Source organism: Plectropomus leopardus, chromosome 17 (assembly GCF_026936395.1).
Source record: "Plectropomus leopardus strain MGB_pleo_1.0 chromosome 17, ASM2693639v1, whole genome shotgun sequence".
NCBI classification, from domain to species: Eukaryota; Metazoa; Chordata; class Actinopteri; order Perciformes; family Serranidae; genus Plectropomus; species Plectropomus leopardus.
The window spans coordinates 5,008,783-5,030,522 of NC_142192.1; the positions used below are offsets into that span (position 1 = coordinate 5,008,783).

General features: G+C 42.9%; 1 long non-coding RNA gene across 1 annotated transcript; it reads left to right on the top strand.

Annotated features, from left to right (window-relative positions):
- Positions 1 to 2,647: 2,647 nt before the first annotated feature.
- On the top strand, positions 2,648 to 21,476 carry LOC148186587 (uncharacterized). The gene is made up of 3 exons (XR_015779467.1): positions 2,648 to 2,766; positions 8,602 to 8,675; positions 21,298 to 21,476. It is a non-coding gene; the product is annotated as an uncharacterized LOC148186587 (long non-coding RNA).
- Positions 21,477 to 21,740: the final 264 nt, after the last annotated feature.

The window sequence follows — 21,740 nt, forward strand, 5'->3', positions numbered from 1 at the left end:
TGGAGGCGGCAGCTGCAGGTCACTGGCAGAGGCTGTAGCTAGAGGTTTTGAGGCAGCGGTCTGACAGAATCTGCAGGTGGAGGCAGCACCTGCAGGTTAATGACAGAGGCTGTGGATGGAGTTTTTTTGAAGCAGTCTGCCAGAAACTGCAGCTGGTGTCGGAAGCTGGAGTTTATTGACAGAGGCTGTAGGTGAGGTTTTGTAAAAGCGTTCTGCCACAATCTGCAGTTGGAGGTGACAGCTGCAGGTTAGTGACTGACACTTTAGATGGAGATTGTTTTCAAGCGGTCTGCCAGAACCTGCAGGTGGAGGCGGAAGCTGCAGGTCACTGACAGAGGCTATAGGTGGAGTTTTATGGCAGCGGTCTGCCAGAATCTGCAGGTGGAGACGGCACCTGCAGGTTGCTGACAAACCCTTTAGAGGGTCGTTGTTTTGAAGCTGTCTGCTGGAATCTGCAGGTGGAGGCGTTAGCTGCAGGGTAATGACAGAGGTTGTGCGTTGCAGACTTCACATTTGAAGGCGGCTGTGAGAGGCTTTTGGTGGAGGATGGATCTAGAAACTTAGAATTGTATCACTATAAAAACTATTACCACTACAAGTATTTTTTTGCCCAGTTGAAATAATTCTGTCATGAAAACTTGCAAGTCAAATAAATCCAACCCAAGAACATGCACTTGAAAGTCTTACTCAGATTACTTACTTTAAACATGCAATGCAAATGAAACTTACCTAAAAACATTTAATTCAAAGAAAACTTATCTAGAAACATGTAATTCAAAGGAAACTTAGCCAAAAACATGCAATTCAAAGAAACCTTACCTAAAAACATACTCTTAAAATGGAACATATTTAAAAACATACAGTTGAAATATACTTGATGTAAAATAGTTTCAGTTTAGCTCATTTTATGAGAAAAACATGAATTCAAAATCAGTTGCCAGGACAAAAGCGCTTACCTGCAGACTCACCTGCAGGTTCAGCAGCTCTCTTGCTCCACCTGCTGCCAACCTGGTTTCTCCTCTTGATCAGGAGCCTCACGTTCCTTACCCACTTTGGCTCAGGGCCACTGCACAACGGCTGAGACTTACCGGATGCCGCAGGTCCTTGAGGGGGGCTTGCAACCAAAGACTTACCTGGTGATGGAGGTGAGTCAGAGGAGCTCGGCTCAGGGTCACAGCCACGGGGGGAGTCTGGTGCAGGGACCAAACGGAGGATGAGCCGTGGAAGGCTGCACCCGTCTGGGTTTGGGATGAGCACGCTGGTCCAAGTAGCACCCTGGTCCACCGGAGGGTTAAAACAAATACAGCTGTCAGACCCCTGCTCCGTATTTTGTTTACACAACATGGGTTGTTCTACCATAATCATTTTCTGGAAAAGTCATCACATCACAGGTAGATAATATGTCAAATAAATGATGTGCAGACTCAGTGGAGTCCTTGCCCTTCTTACATGGTTTCCCAGTGGACTGGATGCACCAGAGTAGCTGGGTGAGGAACCAGGGGAGGAGCCAGACGAAGAGCTACTCTGGGAGGCTGACGCTGGGACCCTCCGCAAGATGAGCCGTGGGCTGTCGGGTCTGCCGGGGACTGGCTCAAGGACGCACCTGAAGCGCTGTTTGATGCAAAGTTTTAAAGAAACACAACGGTGAGAATACTGCTCCACATCACGTTTTTATTGTATTTCTGGAAAAGTCATCACATATATGGAAAATGTGTCAAATGTGTGATGTAGACAGACTGTGGAGTCCTTGCATTACTTACAGTGTCCCCCAGAGGACTGGAGGCACGAGACGAGGCAGATAAAGAGCCAGACGAGGAGCCAGACGAGGAGCCGGGGGAGCTGCAGTGGAGGGCTGGCGCTGTGTCACTCGGAAGTGGCGACAGGATGCACCCATAGCGCTTGTCCAACTAAAGGTAAAAACAAGCACAACCCTGAGAGCACTGCTCCACATCATGTTATCAAAGCATGGCTTGTATTTCTGGAAGTAACTTCATATCACACAGTCCTGCACTGAAAATGTTATTTAAGTCAAATGAAGTATAATCAGGAACAGGTATTAAGAGTGAAAGTACCCAATGCAGAAAAAATAGTTCTAGACAGAAAAAACACAGCCTAAAATACATAAAAAAAACAAAACAACACTCCAAACAAGGGTCAAAAACACCTCCAAAACAAAAAACTCAAACAAAACTTTTAAAAAAAAAAATGGGAAAAAACTCACAATTACAGAAAACTTGAAAAATAAAAACCCACTCCCAAAACAAAAAAAAATGTACTCAAATGTTTCGTGTTGCTGTTGTACTTGTTCACTGTTTTGTAATTGAATTTGTGATACAACATCATATTTTATAAACTCCTATTGTGTTTTTTTCTGCAAAACATCTGAACATGTAACGAAAGCTGTCAGTTAAATGTAGTCAAGTAAAAAGAACAATATTTCCTTCTTAAATTCAAAAAATAAAATTACTCAAGTAAAGCACAGGTACCTCAGTGTCATACTTAAACACAGTACTTGAGTAAATGTACTTGGTTAGATTCCACCAGTGTTGGAAAATATTTCAGTGCGTCATGTTCAGACTCAGGGAGTCCTTGCATTTCTTACAATGTCTCTTTCAAGACTGGATGCACCAGAGTAGAACGGGAGGAGCCAGGGGAGGAGCTACTCTGGGAGGTCGGTGATGGGACCCTCCGGAGGACGAGCAGCGGACTGCTGGGCCGGCCAGGGACAGGAACAAGGGTGTAACTGCAGCGCTGAGCCATCTGAAGGTAAAGACAAATCCTACAATGAAACCACTGCTCTGCGTCGTGTTGAGATACCATGGACTGTTATACCATACTGACTTTCTCGTAAATTCATCACATCATCTGTTTAATGTGAAAGAGTAACACAATGCAATAATACTTCATTAAAAGTACATTTTAAGCATTAAATTATTGACAGGCAAAAATATAAAAGTATTTGTAATCTCGAAAATACCACAGTGCCAAATGTCAGCATTTCTTTCACGGTGTTACCTTACATATGTCAGCGTGCACGTACAACCTGATGGCACACATGGAAGCTGTTACACTCTTATTTTCTTTTGACACATCAAACCCATTAGCACACAGTCAGCACTGATACAGCTTAAGTGTGCAGAATACAGTAAAATGTAACATTTCAGACTACATGTTGATGGCAAACTCAGAAAATTAGGTCACAATCTACTTTTGGAAACTAACTCAAATTTGTGCATGTTTGTTTGTATGTTTGTTTTAAGTCATAATAGCTATGTTATTTATGAAACCAGTTTGTTCTGTTAAGAGTCTGGAAGCTTTATCACAGCAGACAGGCATGGATGGATTATGAATTGGCCTACCAGACACAGGCCCAGGGGCCCAGAGTGTCAGGGGCCCTCTTGCCTCCACCCCCAAAATGTCTCTGACATTAACATGAAAAAGACAAACAACGACTCCAACAACAGAAATTCATGTGACAAATACAAAAAAATACAAAAAATTAACTCAGAGAGAAAACATTTCCTCAAAGAGACAAAACGCTACAAAAAAGTTACACAATTAGTTCAAAAAAACACAAATTGACCAACAGAAAAAGACAAAAGACACAAAATAACCTAAATTACCCTAAAGGTACACAAGATTACCAAAAATTTTACCGTAAAGAGACAAGGAACTACCAAAAAGATCCGTAATTTGCCACAAACATTTACAAATCTACCAAATAAGATGCAAAATTACCCAAAGAGACATACGATTACTCAAAGAGATGCAAGGTTACTAACCCTCAAAAGGTTACTGCAAACAATCACAAATTGACTTAAAAGATACATAATTACCTCAAAAAGATGCAAAACTGCCTCAAAGATACACACAATTACTAAAGTCTGTAATTTACCTCAAAAACAAAACAAACATTGACCAAAAAACACAAAAATTAACTTCAAAAAGAAACAAAATTACAATTAAGAATCAAAACTAACAAAAAAGTCAGTAATTTACCACAAACAATTACAAATCTACCTGAAATGGCATGAACTTACCTCAGAAATACTAAATTTCTTTAAAGAGACAAAAAAAACCACCAAAACGTCACAAAATTATCTCAAAGAAACACCAATCAACCAAAAAAGACACACCTGACAGACACAGTTACCTCAGAGACACAAAACGACCTTTAAAGTAAGTTATTTACACAAATCGACCTATAAGGACACAAACTTACCTCAAAGAGAAACAAATCAACCAAAAAAAGACACAAAATTATGCCAAAGACACAAAGTGACCTCAAAGACACATTACCTGAGAGAGACAAAATTACCCAGGGACACAAAATGACCCCAAAGACACAAAACGAGTACAAAAAGACACAAAACCTAAAACTGTGTGTGTCCTGCCCTATATGAAGCAGAAGTGGTGGGGCCTTTTGTGAATCGTGCCCAGGGGCCCATTGTCTCATAATCCGCCCCTGCGCACAGAGGAGCTACAGAAAGATAGCTGTCTTTGAAATTTAGCCCCAAATCATTCAACAATATGTCAATTCTAACTTCTCTTGCTGACTGAGAAAAAGTCAGCAGCATATCAGCGTGTTTTTCTCGAAAAATCTCTTCGCCCAGCTGTTTTACAGCCTCTGTTTCACACTGTGTGTGTTGCTCAGGATATGATAACATCATAACATTACTCCTTTTTGCTTCAATTACTTATACATTTTAAAGATCTGACTTATGATGAGCATGTTCAAATGATAAGTTTGTTGCTGCTTTCATCTCTGATGGCCTGAATCCCCAAGAAGTGAACAAACAAACATTATTGTTATTGGCAATGCTTATGTTACTTGTTGAGGATGAAACGGACAGGTGGTGAACCAAAGAAAGCAGCTTTAGATTTATTGATTCAAACTTGGTCACAACAGTCAAAAGTCAGCTGGATTTGATTAATTTACACTGAAAATAGAAAATATTGTCCATATTAGCAATTAGTCGTTAATTTTTCAGGTCGATTGGGAAGGTCTCAACGGTGAAACAGACAGGAAACAACATGGGGTTAAACAGAATAAAAACCTCACGTCTACCATGAATTATACCGTTTGTCAGTGACAGTAGGTCTTAAGAAGATGTCCAGATGTGAAAAGTCTCAGTTTGAAGTTTCTTTCTCAGAAAAATCGTCGAGTGAAAGTAGATTTCGTGGTGTTTCTGCTGCTGGAAAGTTTGTTTTAGTTTGAAAAATCAAACGATGCGTAACGACGCATTGGAACCATCAGGTCTGTTCTGAGAACACGTCATAGCTCAAAGTTCTCCTTCAGTCCTCATCAGCCAGTCCAGTGATGCCAAATGATGTTTGCTTCAGTCATTTCATTTCTGTGTCTTCTCTCTTCTGTTATGATACTTTGTTTTCATATTCACGTGGACAGTTTTCTCCAATACACACCATATATCCTATGCCAGATTTCCAGAGAAAATATCCCTATATAAATACCCAGACTCCATATATCATACCTTCAGATGAAAAATCATTATAACGATTATTACTTGCACACCAGAGAAGAGATGTTGTACTCCATCTGCCTGTACAATCATTATAGACAAAGTACATTTTATATTTCATTTTCGCTGGGCTCTCCGTCCCTTTTTTATCGCTTGTCAACAGAGCCGCACTGCGCTTTTACGCACGAATGGTGGCACTGTGAAGGACAGCAGAGCGCCATGAAGGCCGTCAGCGTGTGAGCGTTTTTCTGCCTCCACACCAAGAAGGTGATTCTGCTGCCTGCTCTGCTGTTGTTTCTCTGGGGAAGAAGTGGGATTGAAGCTTCACTTTGGATGGAGACTTCCGTCGCTTCACCGGGGCCGCCAACAGCGTTTAAATCGCTCCAGAAAACAGCTGTAGCAGCTGAGCCACGATCCGACTCTGGTCCAGAGTCTGAACCAGAGAGGAACATTGAGGGCAGAAAATATCTGTTGCATCTGTCTCTAACTGGAGTGATGTTGGGCACTGTGGAACCAAATTACGCACGGCAGATCCGCTCATTACATTTTGTGCAACGAGCCTCAGATGCAAGAAAAACTGTAAACGGAGAAAAAGCCGTTAATGTCACGGTTTCTTCTGTTTTGGGTTTTTTTTTCTGATTTCCACACCGTGTCCAAGTGCGCCACAGGTGCGCCAAGGGAGCCCGATCACGCACTTACCCAAAGTATTTTTGGCAAGCTGCCGACGCACTTGGTAGAGCTCACCTGCGCGTGATCTGGCTGAGATGCTTGGTCCGCGATAGTAGATCCCTTGATGTGCTCTTGTGCGCACAGAAAGTTGGAGGACATAAAGTCTCCTTGTCCTCACTGTTTAGGCTGGAGTGCGCCAAACGAACTTTGCGCTGTTTTAACGGGTTTCTGCGATGGACGCAACATTGAGCGTCAACATATTGTTGCCGTTTGTTGAGAATGAAACTCTGATCAGCTGCGGTGTCATCCAGGGCCCTAAGCATCTATTTAAAATCGGGGGGGAGGGGACCCTTTTAAATCAGCACCTTTTAGAATTCCACCCAGGCCAAATTTTTGGAAACTCAACAGCTTAACTGATAAATTTACAGCAACTTGAAATAAATAAATCTTTGAACAGGAGTTCTCAAAGTTTACATGGCTGTGTAGGGAGCCAGCATATAATCAAGAAGCCCACAGGAAAAGTGCACAGAATGGCAGTTTTATGTCATTTTATGACATCCTAAACTGTGACTTTTCTATGACATGAGGCGACCACAATGACACAAACTGAACTCAAAGACACATAAAATTACATCAAAGAGACACAAAACTACAAAAAAGACACAAATCTACCTGAAATGAACAGCAGAAAATCCCAGAGCCTCAAAATTAATTCAAATTTACCTCAACAAGACAGAAATTTAAGTTAAAAACACATAAAATGAGCTCAAAGAGAAACAAATGTACCTCTAAATTGACCACAGTGAAACAAATTCGACTCAAGGAGACAGAAACTGACACGTCAAAGTCACAAACTGACCTCTCACAGAAACAATGTTGCTGCAAAGAGACACAAAGTGACCATGGCAGCACAAATAGACCTTTCAGAGACACAAAATTACGTCAAAGATATACAAAATAACTGCAGTGACACAAATTAACCTCAAATACACAAGCTGACCTCAAAAAGACACAAAATCGACCTCAGAGACACAGAATGACTTAAGATATACACAACATGACCTCAGAGAAAATCTCTGGACATCTTGAGACAGATGTTTATACGTTTATTTTATATTTATGCATTCATTCACTGATTACTGTATTTATTTACACAATTATTCACATATTTATTTACTTTATACATTTTTGTCAATTATTAATGTATTTACTTACTTATTCCTTTATTTGTATGTTTGTTTGTTTTTCTTTAAGTATTTATTTACATATTTACATATATATTAACTTATTACTGTTTTTGTTAACTCATTTATTAACATATTTATTTACTCAGTCCTGTACTGGCATAATTAATTAAACATGGAGATATTTATAAATTTATTTTCAGTTCATGCATTCATTTTCTGATTCCTGTATGTATTTACACATTTATTCACATATTATTTTACTTTATTTTGTGTTTATCTATACATTTATTTGTACATACATATGCTTTTAGCTGTTTGTATTTGTCAATTCATTTTTTTTACATTTATTCATTCATTTATTAAAATATTTATTTCCTAATACCTGTATTTATAAATATATCCACATTCATTTATATATGTATTTATAAAATGACATGTTTGAGAGGCTGCAATGTCCTCATAATAGCTACCAGGATGACTTTTAACCAAGCTAGCTAGTTGAAGGCCAGCAGGCTGTAATACACTGGCAGCTTCACTGTTTGATGAATAAAACATGAATATAAAACACTTAAAGCAAAAATGTAGCCCAACATTTGGCCTGAGTGAGCAAAGCCGTATTGTTGTTGTGACATGGCCAGAAAGGTGAGGGGAGAGACGTATGCATAGTTTTGATAACCTTTTGAAACCTGAGTAAATCGGCTTGACTTCTGACAAATTCAGAAATTGTGAAAAATGAGTAAAAATTGATGAAGAAAATGACCTGAAAATAGAATTACATGTTAAAGCCATGAAGAAAAAATATATACTTTTTAAAGAAAACATTTAAGCAATTTTAAAAAACAGTTTTCTTTCTTTTATTGCTTATTTTCAGGGTATTTCCGTGTAATTTTTTAATTAATTTCTTGCTAATGTTTTGGTCATGTCTTCTCCCCATGTTTTTAATCAATTTTTGCTCTGGTGTCAAAGGGTTAAAGGTTAAGTAAGGTTAAGTAGAATAACTTTAACCTTAACATTACCTTAATAAAAAAACTGCTAAAATGTTTTAGCTCTCTCAGCTCTGCTCTATCATGTTGCATCCTGGGTCACTCTGCTCAGGTGTGCTGCTGCTCACAGGTGAAGGGGGCGTGGCCTTTGTGAACAGAGAGCAGGGAATTGTTTGGGAAGGGGTTTTTGAAGGAGGAAACAGGAGGGGGAGGTGGAAGCTGGGCAGCTTGCTGATGAAAAAAGCCTTCACTTGTGTCTTTTTTATGCTGTTTCCTCAACAGGCTGCAGGAGGAAGAGAAGCAGTGTGTGTGGTGGACCATGAACACAGAGCAGAGGTTCCTTCCTTCACTCCCAGGTGACTTAGATTCTTTTTTGTGGATGTTTTTCCATTTTTTTGCAATGCATCACATTTTCTGGTTTTCTATTTTTGGATTTTGAAAGGGTGGACTATGAACATTTCTGTTCTCAGGTGTTTTAACCCTTTGAAACCTGGAGCGACATCACTTCTCTTGTGCTGCTTTTAGACACTTTTCACAAGTATTTAACCCTTTGAAGCCTGAGTAAAGTGGTGCAATTTCTCTTCAAAACATGAAGAAAAAGTCAATGAGCAACTTGGTAAGAAATCTTCCGCAGATTGCAGGAAATAAGCAGATTTAGAGAATTAAAAAACAAACAAACAAACAAACAAAAAAATATGTTAAAGCAAGGAAAATGTTTAGGGAAAATAAAGAATAAAGTAAGGGAAAAAATTATATTGTTCATATTCATGTGTTTAAATTATGTTACAGAATTTTAATATTTTTAAACCACCTTTCTCAGTCATTTTCTTTTTTTAACTTTCAATTTTTTTTTCGATTATTTTAAACTAAATTCTAGGCAATTTTCTTCTTTTACTTATTTCTGGCAATATTTTGGGGCCTTTCATCATTTCTCATTGCCTTCTTCACATGATTTTAAAAGAGGTCAAAACTATTTTCTCAGGTTCCAAAGGGTTAATTTGGACTATAAGGACAATAATTTAAGTAGAAAATCCTCCACTTTAGATTTTACTCGTATCTTTATTGGGGACGAGGTTACTTTCTTGATAAACTGTGTCCAACCCCATTTAAATTTTGATGCAGCACTCTCTTTTGCTTGTGTCAGTAGAGAGTTAAAAGCAGACCCATTATATTAATAAACACTCCTTTAACCAAGTTAAACTTTCCACCAGAATTACTTTCATCGAGTTAACCAACATCAGTCCTCATCATGAATATCAAATATTTTTAATTTTCAGAAATTTAGCCCTTTAAATGCCAGGTTTTTGTCAGGATGCCGCTATGTTTTAAATGAAAAATGCCAAATATGGTAAAAATCATCATCAGGTTGAAAATAGTCAAAACGACATATTCCAAGGCGGAAGCTCAGAATAACTCCTAGAAATAATACAACGCATGTTTTTATGCTTTGATGGCTGTGGGATCAAAAATTGCACAATTTTTCCACAGTGTATTTTAGACTTATTATAGGAGCTGAGCTGGAAATTCCAAGATTAAACAAAAATGCACAATCTTGCCAAAATGTATGAATTGTGTGCATGAACACAGCTAAACTTATCAAACAATGAAGAATGAAAAGCCTGTAAAATGTACCAAACAGTCCCTAAGGGTTAAAGGTCCAGTGTGTAAGATTTTGTGGCATGGAAGTGTACATTCATGTTTGAATATAGTTTTGAATTCCAAAACAGTTTGTCAAGTTCATATTAACAAGGTAAAGCAGTTTATAGTATGTGTCTTGATTGAAAACCAAATGTATGCAAATACATTTACTTTATGATCTTAACTTTCACATTTATTTCTTTTAAATAAGTGTGGTCTTGAAACCACGGCTTTGAGGTTGTGTTGTAAAAGTGGGGTTGGGGGTTTGTGGGGGGGCCATGGAGAGAGCAGTAGCATCTCTGCATGGGGAGGTGGAATAAGGATCTCTGGTACAGATCTTGTAGATGGACTTGTCCTTGCAGGCCTGAATCAGCTCCTTTTGGATCTGAAAGTCTGTCAAGTCCATCAGGGCCTGCAGAAAACCACAAAGAGTTTCCAACTTCAGTACTATTCTTAGATATTGTATTAGATATTATTCTAGTGTTTATGATTACTGTGATTACTACAGACTTGATTGTTTCTAATACAATACATGACTACACACTGAGACACTCCCAAATATCTTATAGTGCTATACACTGGCCTGATCTACACCACCTTAAATTAGATTTATCATTGCAGGCATGCTATTATTGCACTGCTATTGTCTATTTTATCTTAAAAGTTATATTTACTAGTGTATCTCTGGTCTCTGCTGTTCCTCGAAGGTCTTCACATAGCAGGACAGAAATCAGCGGTGCAGGTTGCTGGAGGAAGCTCTGTGGTGGAGGTTTGGCTGCAGCTGTCTGCAAGAAATTTCAGGTGGCAAGCAGCAGCTGCAGATTGCTGTCATAGCCTATAGATGGGGGTTTGGCTGAGTCCTGCCAGAATCTACAGGTGGAGGTGACAGTGCAGGTTGCTGGCAGAGGCTGTTGGTGGAGGTTTGGCCGCAGCTGTTTGCCAGAATCTTTAGGTGGAGGCAATGGCTTTAGGTTGCTGACAGAGGCTGGAGGTGGAGGTCTAGTGGCAGCTCTCTGCTCTCTCTTGCAGGTTGAGGTGGATACTGCAGGTTGCTGTTAGAGGCTTTTGATTGAGGTTTGGTGCAGACATCTGCCAGAATCTGCAGGTGGAGGCAGCAGCTGCAGGTTGGTGACAGAGGCTGTTTAGTGGATGTGTGGTTGCAGCTGTCTACCAGAAACTACAGGTTGAGGCAGCGGTGGAGGCTGTTGTGTCAGTTTTGGTCTCATACAGTAATGACTACTTTGAGTTTAAAGTTCGGAGCATTTACTCATGCAACAGGCAGGTAAATGTTACATATAAGAGTAGCAGTCATCTCATCGTTAACTACGCAGCCTGTGATCCCCAACCAAAACGGAGCCCACCCTGTGACATCATCAAATGATCTTTTTCATTTCCTGTACTGCTGTGTTTTTTTCTGGATCTGCCCTCATGTTGTCATCTGAAATGATGTAGCTGAGAAACTTGACCTCTATTTTCCTAAAATTCCCACTTTGACATTTTTAGTTTGACACCTGCCTTTTCCACTCGCTCCAGAGCATCATTCACCCTTGTGTCATGCTGCTCTTTTGCGGTCCCACAATTGAAGATGTCATACATGTGGGGCAAGCGGTTAAAGTGATAGCGCCCAGATGGCATGATGAAGGTCGTGTGAAGAGCTGATTCTTCAGAGAGGAGTGTTTGCCAAAAGACCGTGTTTGCGTCCAGCTTGGTGAAATACGCTCCTGTGAGCATGCCCAGGGTTTGGTCTTCAGAGGGAGCATGAACTTTTCCTGACACACCGACTCATTTAGGGCTGTCATGCTGACTACTTCTTCATTTTTTAGGGGCAACCATCATACCACAACACCAGTCTGCTGATCCCTCAACGCAGCTGATGATCCCTAAATTCTCCATCCTCTCCGACTCTTTTTTCACTTTACTCATAAGAAGTTATAAGACCTGCTGTGGCACAGAAAATGTCTTGGCATCAGGTGTGCGATTCATGGTGTGAAGTGTCTGAACCAGCCTGAGTACATCACAGAGTTTCGGATATGACTGTCTGACTGTGGCTCGGCCTATGTTTTCAACTCTGTTCATTAGCTTGTGTCTCACTGAAGCTGTTCTGCTCAGTAGCGCCACCCGTAGATCGCTCACTACATAGATTTTCTCTGTGGAGCAGGGTTTTTCTGATTTTTCTTCTGTGTGCATGATTCCTTTAAACACCCGCTCAGGAATGGCTGTAACATTGGCTCCTGAGTCCAGTTTCAATGTTACCTTACTGCCTCTTGAGTTGATGTCAGCCATACATGGTTCCTCTTCTGAAGCCATCTCTCCACGACACAGTTCATCCATCCTCAGCAACCTCATTCACTGTGCTGTTGGACTTGCAGACGTTTTTATAATGTCCTTCTTTACCACAGTTGTGGCACAAATGCTGAGTGAGACGGTGACTTACCAAATTTGGGGGATGCACAGTGTTCATAGCTGCTTTATCAGCACTCATCTCTCATCTGAAATCAGTCTGTTGTTGCTTTATTTCCTCTGACTGTTGAGCCATTGTGATAGCTTTTGTGGATGTGAGGTCTTTGTCAAGTGGCATCCTCTGTGACAGTGATGAATCTTTAAGACTCACTACTATTCTGTCTCTCTAAATTTCACCATGCAATTCTCCATCCTCAATTTTCTTCCAGTGCATAAAGTGCTGTGATGAATGAGTCCACTGTTTCAGTTGCCTGCACCACTCTCTTATTGAACTTAGCCCATTTGTACATCATTTGTTTGTGGAGGGCTGCAGCTTTCTGCCTGAACCTGCAGGTGGAGAAGAGGCCTACAGGTTTCTAACAGAGGCTGTAGTTGGAGATTTAGTGGCAGCTGTCTGACACATGGTATATGGTTTTTTAGCACTTTGAGCTGGTGGAATATTGCTGGCTGTGGCTGTAGTTTGAGTATTGGCCAAGTTGTCAGCCACAATCTGCAGGTGGAGCTATTATTGCAGATTGCAGAGAGGGCCTGGAGATGGAGGTTGAAAGAGGTTTCAGATGGCACCTGGTTCTTCAGCATCCTGAGGTAATGTAGCTGATGGAATCATAGTTAGACAATTTTGTCAAGCTTTTTGCCGTAGTCTGCAGGTCATGTTGCAGTTTGCTGACAGAGACTGAAGGCTTGAATTCGGTAGCAGCTGTCTGTGAAAATCTGCAGGTGGAGGGGATAGCTGCAGATTGCTGACATAGACTGTAGTTGGAGATTTGGCAGCAGTTGTCTACTAAGATGTGCATGTTGAGATGGCAGCTCTAGGTTACTGATAGAGGCTGAAGGTGGATATTGACAAAGATTTCAGATGTCATGTGATTCATTAGGACTTTGAGGTGATGGAGCTGAAGAAATGATTCAGTAGTTGGAGGTTTGGTGCCAGCTACTTGCCAGAACCTACAGGTGAAGGGCAAAAGCTGCAGGTTGCTGACAGATGCTGATAGTCGGAAGTTCACTGCAGATTTCTGCCAGAATGTGCATCTGGATGCTGCAGAATGCTGAATGAAGCTGTAGTTAGTAGTCAGTTTTAAGAGGTTTACGAAGAAACGTGGTTTCTTGGCTCTGTGAGGTGATGGCGCCTATGGAATACAGCCTGCTGACAGAGACTGTTCCTTTTGTCATAATCTTAACATGGCAGTACAGGTAACTTAGCAAGTTGCTAATAAAGACTGTAGGTTGAGGTTGAAGGTTTTAGATGGCACATGTTTCTCCAGCACTTTGAGTGGATTGAGCCTATGTGAATATTGCTAATTGTTGTTGTATTTTCAGCATTTAGTCAAGCTGTCTGTTAGAATCTGCAGGTGGAGGTGGCGGTAAAGGTTGCTTACAGGAGCAGTAAATGGAGGGTTGGCGGCAGCTGTCTGCAAAATTCTGCAGGTGGAGGCAGCAGCTGCAGGTTGCTGATAGAGGCTGTAGTTTTAGGTCTGGAGGTTCTTCAGCACTTTCAGGTGATGGAGCTAATATTGTATAGCTGATTGTAGTTATAGTTTTAGCATTTGGCTGCAGCTTTTTGCAACAATCTTCAGGTGAAGGGGGGCGGCTGCAGGTTACTCATATCAGCTACTGATGGACAATTCTCTGACATAATCTTTGGCCAAGCTTTCTGCCAGATTGCGCAGGTGGAGGCAGCAACCAAGGGTTTCTGAATGAGCCTGTAGGTGGAGTTTTGATAGGAGCAGTCTGCCAGAATCTGCAGGTGGATACACAAGCTGTAGGTTCCTGACAGAAGCTGTAGGTGGAGTTGTTTCGGTCTGTTTTCCTCCAGAATTGTCAGTTGCAGGAACTAACTGCAGGTTTCTGACAGAGGCTTTTGGTGGAGGTTTGCCCAGGCTGTGTGCCAGAATCTGCAGGTGTATGTGGCAGCTGCAGATTACCGACGGAGGCCGTAGATAGATGTTTGGAGGCAGTTGACTGCCAGAATATCCAGGTGGAGGCAGCAAATGTGGGTTGCTGACTGAGGCTTTAGGTGGAGGTTTGACCAGCCATCTGCCAAAATGTGCAGCTTGAGGCTGCAGCTGCAGGTTACTGACAAAGGCTTTAGATGAAGGTTTGGTGACAACAGCTCACCAGAATCCAAAGGTCTAGGTCCCAGCTGCAGATTCTTGTCATGGGCAGTGGATGGAGGTTTGGCCGCAGGTGTTGGGGGAATCCTCACATGGAGGCCCCAGTGCAATTGCTGGAATAGGATGTTAGCTGTAGTTTGAGGTTTTGCAGCCGTTTTCTCCGAGGATGTGCACGTTGAGATTGCAGCTCTAAGTTGCTGACAGAGGCTGAAGGCTGAAATTAAAAGAGATTTCAGATGGCATGTTATTCTTAAGAACTTTGAGGAGATGGGGCAGAGGGAATGCTGCTGGTTGTGGTTGTAGTTTGAGCATTTGGCCAAGCCGTCTACCTACGTCTACAAGCGGAGTAGCAGTTTCCAGCCCGAGGCTGTAGTTGGCGGTTTTGCAGGAGCTGTTTGCGAAAATCTGTGGGTGGAATTTGTAGCTGCAAGTTTGAGACCGAGGTTAAAGATTGAGATGTAAGAGATTTTTGATGTTAAATATTTCTTCAGCTCTTTGAGGTGTTGGAGCTGATGGGGTGCTGTAGTTATGACTAGTTTGATTATTTGGCCATGCTGTGTCTCAGAATATAAAATTGGAGGCAGTGGTGAAGGTTGCTGCCAGAGGCCATAGTTGGAGGCTTGGTAGCAGCTTACTGTCAAAATCTGCAGGTGGAAGCAGGAGCTGAAGATTGGTACATAGGTTTTGGTGGAGATTTGGTGCCAGAATCAGCAAATGGAGGGAAATCTGCTGGTTGCTGATAGTGTACTAGTTGGAGGTTGAAGTAGGTTTCAGATGACACATGGTTCTTGCCATGCTGGAATATTGCTGGTAGTGGTTGTAGTTTAGAACATTTTGCCAAGCAGTTTCCCAGAATCTGCAGGTGAAGGTGGAAGTTGAAAAATGCTGATTTAGGCTTTTGGTGGAAGTTTAGTGCAGCTCTCTGCCAGAGTCTGCAGGTGCAGCTGACACCTGTAAGTTCCTCACAGATGATGTCGTTTGACGTTTGGGGGCAACTGTTGGCTAGAATGTGCAGACAGCAGCTGCAGAATGCAGATAAAGGCTGTAGTTGGAGGCCGAGCGAGGTTTAAGATGACACGTGGTTCCTCAGCACTTAGAGGTGATGGAGATTATGGAATGTTGCTGGTCGTGGTTATAGATTTAGCAGTTGGCAGCAGCTATTTGCAAAAACGTGCAGGTAAAGGGTGGAAGCTGCAGATTGCTGACAGAGGCTGTAGTTTGAGCTTTCACAGCAGCAGTCTGCCAGAATCTGCAGTTGAAGGAAGCAAAGCAGGTACTGACAATGACGCTGCTGCAGCTGTCTGCAAGTAGTTGGAGGTCTGGCAGCAGTTGTCTGCTAAAATGTGCAGATGGATGCTACAGGTTGCTGGTACAGGCTATGAAGGTTGAAGGTTATGCTGGAGGCTGCAACTGCAGGTTTCTGACAGAGGCTTTAGGTGGATGTTTTGTGGCAGCAGTTTTGCTAGAATCTGCGGGCGTCTCATGGTGTCACATGTTCCCCAACACTTGGAGGTGATGGAGCCGATTATATATGGCTGGTTGTGGTTGTAGTTCAAGCATTTGGCCAAGCTGTCTCCCAGAATCTGCAGGTGGAGGCAGCAGTGCAGATTGTCTGAGAGAGGCTTAGGGTGGAGGTTTGGAATCAGTTGTTTGCCAGAATAAGCATGTGAAGGCGGCAGCTGCACGTTGCTGACATACTTTGTGAGTGGAGATTTGGTGTAGCCCTGGTGTCCATCCTCTCCAATTGTTTTTTCACTTTACCCATGAGAGGTAATGAGACCTGCTGTGGCATTTTAAAAGAAAATGGCTTGGCGTCAGGTTTGAGCTTCATGGTGTAAAGTGTGAAGCAGCCCGAGTCCATCTCAGAGTTTCGGATATGACTGTCTGACTGTGGCTCGGTCTATGGTGTCAACTCTGGTTATTAGTCTCACTGAAGCTTTTCTGCTCAGCAGCGCCAATCGTAGATCTCTCACTCCATAGATTTTCTCTGTAGTGGTCCTCTCTCCATATGAGAGTGTCTCTGAAGCTGAACCCCAAACAATACGTTTCTTTCCACCAGGACCACAGAGCAGTTTTTGTGCCTTTTCTAATTTTTAATTTGTGTGCGTGATTCCTTTAAACACCTGCTCAGGAATGGCTGTAACATTGGCTCCTGAGTCCAGTTTGAATGTTACTTACTGCCTCTTGAGTTGATGTCAACCATACATGGTTCATCATCTGAAGCCACCTCTCCAAGACAGAGTCCATCCATGTCCTCAGCCATCTCTTTCACTGTGCTGTTGGACCTGCTGACTTTCTCATAATGTTCTTTCTTGCCACAGTTGTGGCACAAATGCTGAGTGAGACGGTGACCAATACCAAATTTGGGGCATGCTTTCCGTTTCAGCTTTGTTTTGTTCTGTTTTTGTAGCTTTTTGTTGTTGTCTGTTTCTTGGATTCATATTTGTGCTGCTTTCCTGGCTTAAAATGCAGCGTTCATAGCGGGTTTACCAGCAGTCATCTCTCATCTTAAATCAGTCTGTTGTTGCTTTATTTCCACTGACTTTCGGTCCATTGTGATAGCTTTTGTGGGTGGCAGGTCTTTGTCAAGCTGCATCTTCTCTGACAGTGATGAATTATTAAGATTCACTCATATTCTGTCTCTCAAAAGTTCACCATGCAATTCTCCATCCTCATAATTTTCTTCCAGTGCATAAAGTGCTGTGATGAATGAGTCCACTGTTTCAGTTGGCTGCTGCACTCTCCTGTTGAACTTAGCCCATTCATATATCATGGTTTGTTTTTTTTTGGAAGAAAATATAAACTGCACTGTATCAGTGCTGCATGCTGGCTTGTTTGTGGAGGGCTGCAGCTTTCTGTCAGAAATTGCAGGTGAAGGAGAGGCCGACAGGTTTCCAACAGAGGCTCACGTTGGAGGTGTGGCAGCAGCTATCCTCCAGAATTTGCTGGTGGAGGCGGAAGCTGCAGGTTGCTGACAGAGGCTGTAGTTGTCCTCTGTAATGGAGCTTATGGCATGTTGCTGGTTGTACCTTGAACAGAGCTGTTGCCAGAATCCTCAGATGGAGGATGAAGCTGCAGGTTGTTGGCAGAGGCTTCACGTGAAGGTCAAAAGGAGTTTCACATGGCGCTTTGTTTTTTAGCACTAAGATGATGTAGCACTTAAATCTTTAGCACTAAGATGATCTGCTGCTTTGTTTTTTAGCACTTAGATGGTGTCCTAAACTTATGGATCCTGGTTGTGGTTGTAGTTTGAGCATTTGATACATTCTGTCTGGCCATAAGCCACTGCTGTGGCCAAACCTCCATCCTCACGTGGAGGTCCCAGTGCAATTTGAATTACAATTAAAGCAGATGAAATGCTGCTGGTTGTGTTTGTAGTTTGACAGTATGGCCAAGATGTTTGTCAGAAACTGAAGGTTGCATTGCAGCGCTGAGGCTTTTAATGAAAGTTAGGTGAAGCCATCTGCCTGAATCTGCACATGGAGGCAAAAGCTGCAGGCTCTGGAAAGAGGGTGAAGTTGGCAGTTTTCCCACAGTCACCTGCTAGAATGTTCAGGTTGAGTTGAGATGACTCCATGAGACACTTTCTGATGACACATGGTTCTTCAGCACTTTGAGGTGATGGAGCTGATGACATTTTCAGGTTTGGCCATGCTTTCCCCCAGAATCTTCAGGTGGAGGCAAATATTGCAGACTGCCTACAGAAGCTGTAGTTTGAGGTTTGCAGCAGTTTTCTCCGAGGATGTGCGCGTTGAGATTGCAGGTCTAGGTTGCTGACAGAGGCTGAAGGTGGAAATAGCAAGAGTTGTCTGATTGCATGTGATTCTTAAGAACTTTGAGGAGAGTGAGCCAAGGGAATGGTGGTGGTTGTGGTCGTAGTTTGAGCATTTGGCCAAGCCATCTACCCAAATCTGCAGGTGGAGTTGCAGTTTCCAGGCAGAGGCTGTAGTTGAATGTTTTGCAGGAGCTGTTTGCCAAAACTTGTGGATGAAATTTGTAGCTGCAGGATTCAGACCGAGGTTGAAGATAGAGATGAAAGAACGTTTTGATGGCAAATATTTCTTCAGCACTTTGCAGTGTTCAAGCATATGGAATGCTGTAGTTATGACTGTAGTTTGATTATTTGGCCATGCTGTGTCTCAGAATATAAAAGTGGAGGCAGTGGTGAAGGTTCCTGCCAGAGGCCATAGTTGGAGGTTTGGTAGGAGCTTACTGCCAAAATCTGCAGGTGGAAACAGCAGCTGAAGATCAGTACATAGGTTTTTGGTGGAGATTTGGTGCCAGAATCTGCAAATGGAGGGAAATCTGCTGGTTGCTGATCGAGGCACCAGTTGGAGGTCGAAATAGGTTTCAGAATATACATGTTTCTTGCCATGCTGGAATATTGCCGGTTGTGGTTATTTTTAGCATTTTGCCAAGCAGTTTGAGGTGGATGTTGATAATTGCGGATTTAGACTTTTGGTGGAGGTTTAGTGCAGCTCTCTGCCAGAGTCTGCAGGTGCAGGTGAAAGCTGTAAGTTCCTCACAGATGCTGTAGTTTGAAGTTTGGGGACAGTTGTTGGCCAGAATGTTCAGACAGCAGCAACAGAATGCAGATAAAGGCTGTAGTTGGAGGCTGAATGAGGTTTAAGATGACACGTGGTTCCTTAGTACTTAGAGGTGATGGAGCTTATGTCTTTGGCTGTTGTTTTAGATTTAGCAGATGGTGGTAGCATTTTGCAAGAACGTACAGGTAAAGGGTGGAAGCTGCAGGTTGCTGACAGAGGCTGTAGTTGGTTTCACAGCAGCTGAATCCTTTTTCCTCCACCTGCAAGAATCTGCAGGGGGAGGAAAGAGGTGCAGGTTCCTGACAGCCTGACAGAGGCTTCAGGTGGAGGCCAAAAAAGGTTTCATATTGCACGTTTCTTCAGCACCTTGAGGTGATGGAGTGGAGTTTTTTGGCAGCAGGCTGCCAGAATCTGCAGGTAGAGGCTGCAGCTAAAGTTTGATGACAGAGGCCATAGGTGGAGTTTTATGGCGGCGGTCTATCAGAATCTGCAGGTGGAGGCAGCACCTGCAGGTTAATGACAGAGGCTGTAGGTGGAGTTTTATGGCAGCGGTCTGCCAGAATCTGCAGGTGGAGACGGCACCTGCAGGTTAATGACAGTCGCTTTAAATGGAGGTTGTTTTTAAGCGGTCTGCCAGAATCTGCATGTGGAGGCAGCAGCTGCAGGTCACTGACAGAGGCTGTAGTTTGAGTTTGAGGTTAGTTAGGGTGAAGGTTTGAGACAGACTGCCAGAACCTACAGTTGGAGGAATAAGCTGCAGGTTTCTGACAGAGTCTGTGGAGTTTTTTAGTAGCGGTCTGCCAGAATGTGCAGCTGGAGGCGGCAGCTGCACATCACTGACAGAGGCTGAAGCTCGAGGTTTTGAGGGTTAGGGTTAGGTGAAGGTTTTGAGACAGCGGTCTGCCAGAATCTGCAAGGGGAGTCGGAAGCTGGAGTTTATTGACAGAGGCTGTAGGTGAGGTTTTGTAAAAGCGTTCTGCCACAATCTGCAGTTGGAGGTGACAGCTGCAGGTTAGTGACTGACACTTTAGATGGAGATTGTTTTCAAGCGGTCTGCCAGAACCTGCAGGTGGAGGCGGCACCTGCAGGTCACTGACAGAGGCTATAGGTGGAGGTTTTTGGGAGCGGTTTGCCAGAACCTGCAGGTGGAGGCGGCACCTGCAGGTTGCTGACAAACCCTTTAGAGGGTCGTTGTTTTGAAGCTGTCTGCTGGAATCTGCAGGTGGAGGCGTTAGCTGCAGGGTAATGACAGAGGTTGTGCGTTGCAGACTTCACATTTGAAGGCGGCTGTGAGAGGCTTTTGGTGGAGGATGGATCTAGAAACTTAGAATTGTATCACTATAAAAACTATTACCACTACAAGTATTTTTTTGCCCAGTTGAAATAATTCTGTCATGAAAACTTGCAAGTCAAATAAATCCAACCCAAGAACATGCACTTGAAAGTCTTACTCAGATTACTTACTTTAAACATGCAATGCAAATGAAACTTACCTAAAAACATTTAATTCAAAGAAAACTTATCTAGAAACATGTAATTCAAAGGAAACTTAGCCAAAAACATGCAATTCAAAGAAACCTTACCTAAAAACATACTCTTAAAATGGAACATATTTAAAAACATACAGTTGAAATATACTTGATGTAAAATAGTTTCAGTTTAGCTCATTTTATGAGAAAAACATGAATTCAAAATCAGTTGCCAGGACAAAAGCGCTTACCTGCAGACTCACCTGCAGGTTCAGCAGCTCTCTTGCTCCACCTGCTGCCAACCTGGTTTCTCCTCTTGATCAGGAGCCTCACGTTCCTTACCCACTTTGGCTCAGGGCCACTGCACAACGGCTGAGACTTACGGATGCCGCAGGTCCTTGAGGGGCTTGCAACCAAAGACTTACCTGGTGACGGAGGTGAGTCAGAGGAGCTCGGCTCAGGGTCACAGCCACGGGGGGAGTCTGGTGCAGGGACCAAACGGAGGATGAGCCGTGGAAGGCTGCACCCGTCTGGGTTTGGGATGAGCACGCTGGTCCAAGTAGCACCCTGGTCCACCGGAGGGTTAAAACAAATACAACTGTCAGACCCCTGCTCCGTATTTTGTTTACACAACATGGGTTGTTCTACCATAATCATTTTCTGGAAAAGTCATCACATCACAGGTAGATAATATGTCAAATAAATGATGTGCAGACTCAGTGGAGTCCTTGCCCTTCTTACATGGTTTCCCAGTGGACTGGATGCACCAGAGTAGCTGGGTGAGGAACCAGGGGAGGAGCCAGACGAAGAGCTACTCTGGGAGGCTGACGCTGGGACCCTCCGCAAGATGAGCCGTGGGCTGTCGGGTCTGCCGGGGACTGGCTCAAGGACGCACCTGAAGCGCTGTTTGATGCAAAGTTTTAAACAAACACAACGGTGAGAATACTGCTCCACATCACGTTTTTATTGTATTTCTGGAAAAGTCATCACATATATTGAAAATTTGTCAAATGTGTGATGTAGACAGACTGTGGAGTCCTTGCATTACTTACAGTGTCCCCAGAGGACTGGAGGCACGAGACGAGGCAGACGAGGAGCCAGACGAGGAGCCAGACGAGGAGCCGGGGGAGCTGCAGTGGAGGGCTGGCGCTGTGTCACTCGGAAGTGGCGACAGGATGCACCCATAGCGCTTGTCC